The sequence below is a fragment of the Euprymna scolopes genome, chromosome 9 (genome assembly GCF_053919585.1).
Source record: "Euprymna scolopes isolate OS-2025 chromosome 9, ASM5391958v1, whole genome shotgun sequence".
NCBI classification, from domain to species: Eukaryota; Metazoa; Mollusca; class Cephalopoda; order Sepiida; family Sepiolidae; genus Euprymna; species Euprymna scolopes.
In genome coordinates, this window is record NC_136490.1 from 39737456 (window position 1) to 39747455 (window position 10000).

At 33.2% G+C, this 10000-nt stretch overlaps 1 long non-coding RNA gene across 1 annotated transcript in view; it reads right to left on the reverse strand.

Moving 5' to 3' along the window:
* LOC145284508 (uncharacterized) overlaps positions 1-10000 on the reverse strand; it is a 31280-nt gene that overhangs the window by 19444 nt on the left and 1836 nt on the right. Inside the window, exon 2 of the long non-coding RNA XR_013868855.1 lies at positions 8038-8112. This is a non-coding gene — a long non-coding RNA (uncharacterized LOC145284508). The remainder of the gene's footprint in view (positions 1-8037; positions 8113-10000) is intronic.

Below are 10000 nucleotides of genomic sequence, written 5' to 3' on the forward strand. Positions count from 1 at the left end.
GCTTTTGGATAATTCGTCACTGATTTGAAGGAAATCACTCCATTTTATTAAGGCTTAACGATGAATGCCGTGGAAAAGTCACTTCTAATTAATTACAAAATTGCCTTGGAAAATGTTGGAGACGCCCTTCCATGGGATTAATGGACTATCTCATGACGTCACTTCCTCTAGTAACGTTACTTCCGGTAACGAAACCCGCGGGGAGATTGACACGCGACCAAGCTGGACGTGTGCAAACGTCCTACCATTGAGGAATAGATATACTCAACTCACTTTGCCTGTAATTTATGTGAATACATGTTTCGTTCGTAAAAACTTGTGTTCCTTCGTTTATTACCATTTAACCCCATAACAGAAAAGTCACTTCTGATTAATTGTAAGAAAAAAAAAATGATTTGTTGTTCAACTACTTTATTTAATATAACAACATTTTAACACTAAAAATATATCCCTGGAAAAATACTAGGACTTTTTTCATAAAACAAAATTCATAACATTAAGAACAAAAACTTTTTAAATGTTTTTTTTTTTTTTTTGCCTTCCTGGTCAAAACGAACGCGGGTAGGGTAAGCCTAGATCCTTAGTTGCTTGGTGTGGCCCAGTTTTAGAATTCTGGAGGTTAATTTAACACTTCTTACGTTGGAGTTTGAAACGATTTTCATTGCTTGAAACAATTTCACACGTTCCTGTGAAAACTAACTGTAGAGTATTAGAATTTATTTTGAAGTACCCTTTCAGCTATTTCATTTGAATTTAATATTTAAACACTTTCAACTATTTCATTAATCATATTCTGAATTTATTTTGCAAAAGAGAATGGCAAATTTAGGAAGTGCTTGTGCAAGTAAAGAATTCATAGTGGACCATGTGCTCACACCATGCAAAAATCAGAATTTTAACTGAAAGTTTTACTTATATTTATTCCGTCAGCCATGACTCTTAAGAGATCCTAAGTAATTCGCAGTTGCAAAAGAAAAAAATATATAGATATAATTGCGAATTACTAAGGACTTCTATCCGTTCATCGCTGATGGAACAAGAGCATGCTACCCCTGTGAAGTAAATAAAGGGTTCCATTCGGAATTCCGTCCAAATTCCCAAGTTTGGCAGAAACATTCCCGAGTTCGACAAGATACATCTGAAGAAGGTTGGCGGTTATATCGACCGAAACGTTGTGAAAATTCACACTCAAGAGTACAATTAATCGAAATAATGCAAATTTCGAATAAACATTCTGTAAAATTTTATTTTTAATTTTGTTCTCCAATTTTCTTATGCACAGGGTGTCCGAAAAGTCAGTCTAAAATAAAGAATCTAGTCAAGTTCAAAACCCTTCAGTGACTTTTTTGGACAACCTGTATGTGTAATAGTCACCCTCTCTCACCATTTTCTGTACTCTCTTATACCTTTTAACAAACACTGTTTAAGAAAATTTTTCTGTTACTTTAATTACTATTAATATCGTTTCTAATATCATTAATATAATAAAAATAGGACAATAAAATACAAATGAATGACACCAAGCATTCATTTATTAGAAACTGTTTAAAAAACAGTTTTGCAAATTAGGTAACATACTGTTTTTTTAATCGTTCATATCTACAATATATAAAGCAAAAAAAAAACAAAAAAAACAAACCCTGGTACATTAATGTTTGCAAGCAATGGATGCTGTTGTTGTTAGTTCTTAATCTCAAAGCCAAAGTAGGTCACTTTGGGATGATGTCTGTCCATGTCCGTGCAGTAAGCATAGTGCCTATATTCTCAATAATGGTAGAGTTGCTCTTTAAAGGAATAACTATAGACTGAGAAGAGGAAGATAAAAGGATTTTTAAATAAAGTGAGTTTCTTTCCTGGAACTTCCTGTCTGTGACAAACAATGCTGTGGTGCTGCTTCCTAGCGGACTACTATATGGTCCTTTTCAAGTCCAATGTAAATAAATTCTTGTTGAACTGCTATTTTAAATAATCAAATTCTGTCCAATCACCACGATCATTACCAATCATCATGGTGTTGTATTACTGTTCACTTGACACTAATTTAATCCATATTCTCGAGTGGCCTTTAGGCCTTGATAAAGTGATGACACCCTAGTAAAAAAAAAAAAAAAAACTTTGATACTTCAATGTTTAAGTAGTTCTTGTTGAGCTGCCCTCTTAAATAATCAAATTCTGACCAATCACCACAATCATTACCAATCATCACGGTGTTGTCTAACAATCCACTTGACACTTGAGTGGCATTTGGGCCTTGATAAGTGGTGACACCTTAGTTTAAAAAAAAAAAAAAAGAAGCTTTACCACTGCCTGGTAAAGAGTTGCAATCTATCTCTGTAGAAATTCAAGTTCAGTCGTGCACTCTCTACAGAAATAATAATATAATAAGGAGGAACTGAGAACAGGCTAGAGTACCCTCCGACTAGATTGTGATATAGATCTGATATTCATCTGTGCAGCTGTTCTTTTCCCCCCATCATCAAGGAGATTCATTTTGAAGACGTGGAGGTCACCAACAGGGTCGTCATGACAGAATTAAGCAGCATTGCAGAATAATCCTTCAATCAGTGCATAAAATGGTTTAGTTTGGTTGTTTTATGGCATTTAAACTCTTTTAGAGTTATTTAATGCCCAATTTGGTAATTTTGAAAAAGGATTTTTATGCTTTAAGTCTATTATATATTCAACTATTTATTCATGGTGTTTGGTTTGATTTGATTTTTTTTTTACGGCATATAAACCCTTTTGGGTTATCTAACGCCAAATCGAGTAATTTTGGAAAAGGATTTTATGCTTCAAGTTTTTTTTATATTTTAAAATATTTATTCAGGGTGTTTGGTTTGGTTGTTTTGTAGAGGCCATTATCTTCTGCATAAAATAATGGTAAAATGCATTAACCTCGAGAGGTATTACTTTAGAGGGGAATGCCATAATATCAAAATAAGTTGTGGCATCAATCACTCCTGTTGCTTTTCAGACATAACTCGTATACATTAATTAAGGTTATGTAAACAATCTATGGCCTGAAAAACTAGCATAAATTAAACACTGCAGAAAATTGCAGCCCTTGAAAGGCTGCAGATTGTTTATAATAATACATTTAATAAATGTATTATTATAAATAAATTATTATTATAAATTATAAAAGTAAAAAGAATAAGTTATCTCCCCCTGCTATCACTATTACTTGAATAAGGTAAACAACTATTAATCATAACTTTATTGAATTTTAAGAAAAAAACCCCAAAAAAACAACTAATGGATATATGTTGCAATATTTTCGACTCATAATGGGGTATGGTCCCTCACAGTTGGGAGATTCTATTTACAAACGCTGCTGCTAGGAACTGACGAATCAAATTAATTCACGTTCTGCTACCAACCAATCAGAAACCAGAATTGCTCCATAAAAATCAAACCTTTTTTTTTTTTTAGCAACCTTGCATATGTTTTCTTCATGTAAACACAGGAAGAATCTTTTGGTCTCTGGCTACAAAATTATAAAGTCCGGAACCTGTACAGAACATCTGTCTGCTGAGAATTCGTCATCTCCAGGACTTTTATAGAATAACTAACCATCAGAAACTGTTCTGAAACTAAACATGGCTTCCAACTCAAGAGTATACTTGCAAATATTTGTGAAAAAGTGATTTTTTGCCGCTTTATAAAGGGGGGGGGCATTTTTCAGTTCTTCTCGAGGACAAATCAATTTTTCTGGCATCATCAGTTCTTGTTTCATCTGAATAACCATTTATTCTAACTTTTGAGCAAAAACCAAGGAAGAAAATTCTAAATGTTTGAGAATTTCTAAGAACTAATATTCTCATCTTGTTTGCTATTTTCACAACTTTTCAGCTAATGTAGCTGTCGGCCTTCTTCAGGTGAATCTTTTAAAACTTAGAAATCTGTATGTTGAACTCTGAGAACCTGTATAGATTCAGTTTGAAATTATGTACAGATTCCAGAGTTCAACGTAAAGATTCCAAAGTTATAAAAGATGCACCTGAAGATGGTTGGTGGTTACATTGGATGAAAAGGCGTGGAAGAAGAAAAGTTTGAATAATTTTAAGTTTTATGCATTCATGATGTAATGTTGTTGTTACATGTCAACACTCGGGACCAACACATTGTATGCAGACAAGGAAAGAATTTGACTCACTTGTTTTCAATTGAAACAACAGACATTTATTTACAGGTACTTCCAGAATAACACTTTGTCTTTTGTTCAAAAGTCTACTCGTACTCCAATGTGCTTAACAAGACTCTGCTGTGTCGAACACATAGAACTCCGTCAGCCATATGTAGAACGTGTCTTTTCCTGTCGCTCTCAGGCCACGTGTGTAAGACGTCTATTTCTTGTCCTTCTCGGCCACGTTTTTCTTTTTTTTTTATAATCTTTTCCTCCTTTCCTTCTTTCTCACTGTGACATCACCTCGCACACGGTTCAATCATTTGCATATTTGTTGCTTCTGTATATGCATCCGTGCTCTGTTACAATTGTAATTTCTTTATGCAAAAATACAGTGAAATCTTAATGAACCAATTCTAAGAAGATCAAAAGACCAACTCAGAAAAAAAACAACAACAAAAAAAAAAAAACATGCCCATCCTGATTAATATCAGAAATAAAAACATGTATTCAAAATAATTTCGTGGAAGTAAAAAAAAACTCTGAAATATGGGCTGGTCATAATTGAGGAGACATGACAAGTTTAAAAAAATGCTAGCAGGCCACTTACCATTGCCTGGTCAAAAATAATATATGATATTTTTAATGTATGCAGCTTTCGTAATTATCATTTTCCAACCAATTCTTTATTGATTATTATATTGTACCCAATATATAGTCATGATTTCAAAAGTTTAAAAAAAAAAAAAAATAAATAAAACTATGACTTGGGTGTCATTGGCTTAAATTGAAATGAAAACATGTAGCTCTTCAGCATTAGTCTTTATGATCTGAGCTAAGTTCATATGCATATAAAAACTAAAAAAAAAAAAATGTTGTTAAAGGTATAAATGTATATTTTTGCATGCATATAAGTAACATGTTTAGTTGACTTATCCCTGCCAAGTTCCAATTTTTTTCAATTTTGATTCCTTTGGAGCTACGTTCACCAGCTAAAAACCAAATCGAATTTGTTCCACGGGTCCAAGTTTCTTATTTATAAAATTTCAAGTCTGTAGACCAAAAATTGACGGAGTAGTTTGGTAACGACCATTCCACATGCAGACAGACAGACAAGGTAACTTTTATCTATATATATAAAAGCGAAAATGTGCGTGTATGTATGTTCGCTTTTTGTGTATGTCTGAGAAAGGCTTTTTTTCCAAGAAGCGATCGGTCGGCTCACAACTTCTTAAAACTTTTTATATCACATCTAAATCATAATATCTTCAGTTAACAACGGGGGGTCGCCTGTCTATTTAATTTGTTCGACTTTGAAAAGATAAATATTCAACATTTTTCAATCGCCGCATGTGGATTAGGCTTTTTCGTATAATAAAAGCGAAACTAATTCTAGTGGCATTCTTCCGGTCGCGATCGCCAGAAACGTCTAAAAGCAATTAGCTTTCACCAATGTGGAGTTTCGCCCTATATCAGGCAATTGCTATTCAATTTGGACAATCCTCTTTTTATGGGGAGCTGGTTTCACCACATCTTGAGGAAACAAAACAAAACAAAAAAAAAAAAAATGCTGCCCCAGTCAAAGTTGACCTCATTAAGTCATTAAGTACGGGCACCTGCCAATTCTTAATACTTGAATAAATTCAAACATGTTTCCATTACTATTTCGTGGTGACTCAGTGGTTAACGTCGCACATTTTTTTTCACACTTTAATTTTCAACTTCGATTCAAGGGTTCGGGTTCGATCCTTCATACTTACCTACCAAAACTTTTTATTTTATTTTAATCCTCCCCTCCCCGACACAAACACCCGGGTGGTTTGATTTACCCAAAACCACACACACCTCCAAACGCCCGGGCGATGCCGGGTACCCCCTGCTAGTATATAAATAAATAACAAAAACATTATTTTTCTGAGTTCTTCATTATATTTTTTATCAAATTTATTAAAAATACATCAGTCAAAAAAAGAAAAGTTTAAAATGGTTATTGATGATCTCATAAATTACAACGTTCAATAACCTCACTTCATACTTCCACATATTGAGATTGCAGTAAATGTGTTTCAGATAACTTCATCGGCTAGAAATAGCAAGTCAACAAAAAACTTTTTTTTGAATTGCTATCTGACTCCAGTTTATTTAAAAAACAAACACAAAACAAAACTCCACTCTTAAGTCGACTTTTAAGTTCAAATGTTAAAAATGTTAAGTCGCCTAAAATATTTTTTTGTGTGTTTGTGAATTGAAAACGCCACTCTTAACTCAACTTCAAATGTCAAAAATGTTAAGTCAGCTGAAAGAAGATCTAACCAGAAGTACTTCTGCAGTTTATGAACCATACTATTTTTAAGATTTTCAAGTTAAATTCAATTTTCATGGTATCTTTTGTTTATTAAATTGTTTGATGAAAGTACAGAATAGTTAACAACCCCCTCCCTATGTTAAGAATGGGTTTCTAAATAAAAACGTTATTATTTTAGCACAATCCGTATTTTGCATAAGTATCTAACTCTTCCCTCGTGGTGAGGTAAGTAAAAAAAAAAACAAACTAGAGATGTTTTCAAAATTATTCAGTTTCTTTTTTATTATTATTGAATTAAGCCACCCCCTCAAAAAACAAACAAACAAACCAACAAAACCGTAAATATTAAAAACATCTTAAATTTGTCATCAAGAGAAAATGTAAAAAATGTATGTGATAAAAATGGGCAGAAACAATTGTATAACATGATTTTTTTAAATAAATATGATACTTATGCAGAATATGTAGCGGACCAGGGTATAATACCCTAGCTCGCCACAAGAAAATAATGAAACGAATGACATTGAAGGAAACAAAGACTCAATTGATGGATAAGATAAACGTCGTTTATTTGCTGTTGAAAGAATGAACGTTTTAGTTATAACATGTATTCATGTCCGCGCGTGTGTAACCAATGTTCGTTGCGGGGCTGAAAGAATAGGAAATGTGTGTTCATCTCAAGTTCGGGTCACTATCGTTTGTTCGCGCGTGGGAATTGAAGTGTTTGTTGTAGTGGAAATGAGAATCCAGCGTGTAGACAAAGAAGAGGATATTAGAGTTGTCATCAGTTAGTAGTCAGCTACGCGAAGGTGTTCTTAGGCACCAGTAGTATATATAGAGAGAAAGAGTGTGAATGTGTACATACAGTCTGTTAGCTCGTGCCCCATACATAGTCGCAGGGGGGTGTTGACGCGCGCGAGCGTGCGCCTCCCGAAAGGGAGGCTGCTGGTTAGCCCAACCTCTCTGGTCGAGAGTTGGTCCTAAAAGGGTTAGAAACAGCTTGTCTCTTTGTTTTATACTTGTTTCCGGTGGTCATTTGCGCATGTGTATATTTCCTTAGAAAGCGGAAGTGACGTCGTCCATGTATGCGTTCGTGTGCGCGTGTGTGAGTACATATGTGTGCGTTAGCGCGTGTGTATATACACGTGAATGTGAGTGTATGTACGCGAACGTGAATATGTGTATATGTGTGACGTGGGCGCGTATTTTTGTGTGCGCGTATGTATATGACATAGCTTGAAATGTGAATGTGTGTTTTTATGTGAGACTTGAAAAAGGCTCGTACAAATACCAACAATGTTATTTTTTAGATAGGAATTTCAAGTTAAATTTTTACAGTGTCTTTCTCACTAAATTGTTAGGTGAGATTACAGAATAGTCAAAAAAGCCCCCACTCTCTCCATGTTAAGAATGTGTTTCTAAATAATTTTATTATTTCAGCCCGGTTCATAAACTGCAGAAGTAACTAACCAAATTCCAACTCATGAAACTTCTGCCTAAAATGAGATTCATTGCTGTCCAAGGAAAAGAAAAACAAGAATATTTAGGCACTTATACATTTGTTCATGGTGTTTCACATTATCTGAATTTGGCTACAATGACATACCTTTATCAAATCCTTACTTAAAAGACATTCGAACATTTCGTTTATACAGTATACAGCGTTGAATAGCAGATTAACCTAAAAACAAAACAAAACAAAAAAAGATTAAAAAAAAACAACAAAAAAAACAACAAAAAACAAATCAAAAACAAACAAGACAAAAAAAAAGTGTCCGGGTTTTATACAGTTCAGCAAATGCGTTTGAATTTCGTAAGTTATTAATCAGATCCTGCGAGCTGGTTAAAATACTTAAAAACAAAACAAAAAACAAAACAAAAACAAAAAAATTTAAAGAAAGATCATACAGCTCACATTTGTTTAGTTTAGTTGTTTTGTTTTATGGCATATCAACCCTTTTCAAGTTTATTAATGTCAAAGCCAGTAACTTTTGAAAAATATTTTATGTTTCAAATTTTTTTATCTTCAAATATTTATTCATGGAGGTTGCTTTGGTTATTCTATTTATTTATTTTTCTTTTTGCGTATAGGAACATTGGTTTTTCTGTTTTTGACTTAGCAGAGCATGACTGAGTTTTACAAAAGGAAAGGGGGAAAATGCTTGATACATTTTTAAGTCAGAAAGTCAGCTAACATTTGTACCTTTTTTTTAAAACTGTACTACATGTATCTTCTTACAAGAACTTCGAGCATTATTCAAATTATTATTCTCATTTTGATTGTTAATTTCACAATATTTCGATAGGTTGTTCTGAGTACTGGGGAAAAATCAATTGAAAAAGTGATATTCTCCTGAGGGTTGAAGGTTCAATCCTCAGTGTGGGCGATCGAAATATACATTTGCGTATTACTTAGGACCTCTATCCAGTCATGGCTGACGGAACAAGAGCATGCTACCCCCGTGAAATAAATAAAGGGTTCCGCTCGAAATTCCGTCCAAATTCCAAAAGTCGACAGAAACATTCCCGAGTTCGACAAGATACACCTGAAGAAGGTCGGAGGTTATATTGACCGAAACGTTGTGAAAATCATACAAGATGAGAACAGTAGTCCGATGAATAATAATACAAATTTTCTTTTTACCAGTTTTTTTTATTATTATTAATTTTACTTTGTAGGTGACAATGAACAAACAAAATTTTTATTTATTTTTAAATTTTTTTTTTTTTTTTTACATATTTGTATTGTTTGGACGACTTGAGTGTTATTTGCACAAATGTTTTGTTTGATGTAACCACCAACCTTCTTCAGGTGTAAATTCAATGCAGATTTCTGAGTTTGACATAAAGATTCCAAAGTTGGACAAGATACACCTGAAGAAGGTCAGAGGTTACATTGATCGAAGCATTGTGCTCAAGATGAGAACAGTAGTCCAAAGAATCCAAATAATCAATCCTCATCTCAAAAGTTCTGAGCCGTAAAAACAATTTTATTAATTCAAAACAATGTATTGATAAACTTGACATAACAGCAAAGAATCATTATATAATATAAAAAAACATATGTTGCAATCAATTTTACAACGCATCAACCTTTTTTTTTTGCAGAGTATTTAACACCAAAACCATATCCATTGTAAATAATTAACAAATAAATGACTATATATTATTTAATTGGAATTCATTGAGATGAATATTATTTATTAATTTTTATTTATTGCAGAGCATTATCTTCATCTTTTCTTAGTTTTTCACGATGTTTCGGCCAACTATTCCTCTGGCCTTCGTCAGGTGGTAAGGCCAGAGGAATAGTTGGCCGAAACGTCGTGAAACAATTACGAAAAGATTAGGATAATAGTCCACAATAAATAAATGACTATTTAAAATATTTGCACATTTATTACAGATCCAATAATATTTTAACTTTTCCCACCAATTCTATTATTGTTCGTATTGCTCTTTCACTGTTTATCTGGAGCTGTGGATGGACTTGTTAAATTTGTTCGATTTGGATTTTAAAAAAGAATGTTGACCTTTATGTCCTTTTTTCTTTTTCTTTTTTGTCTTTT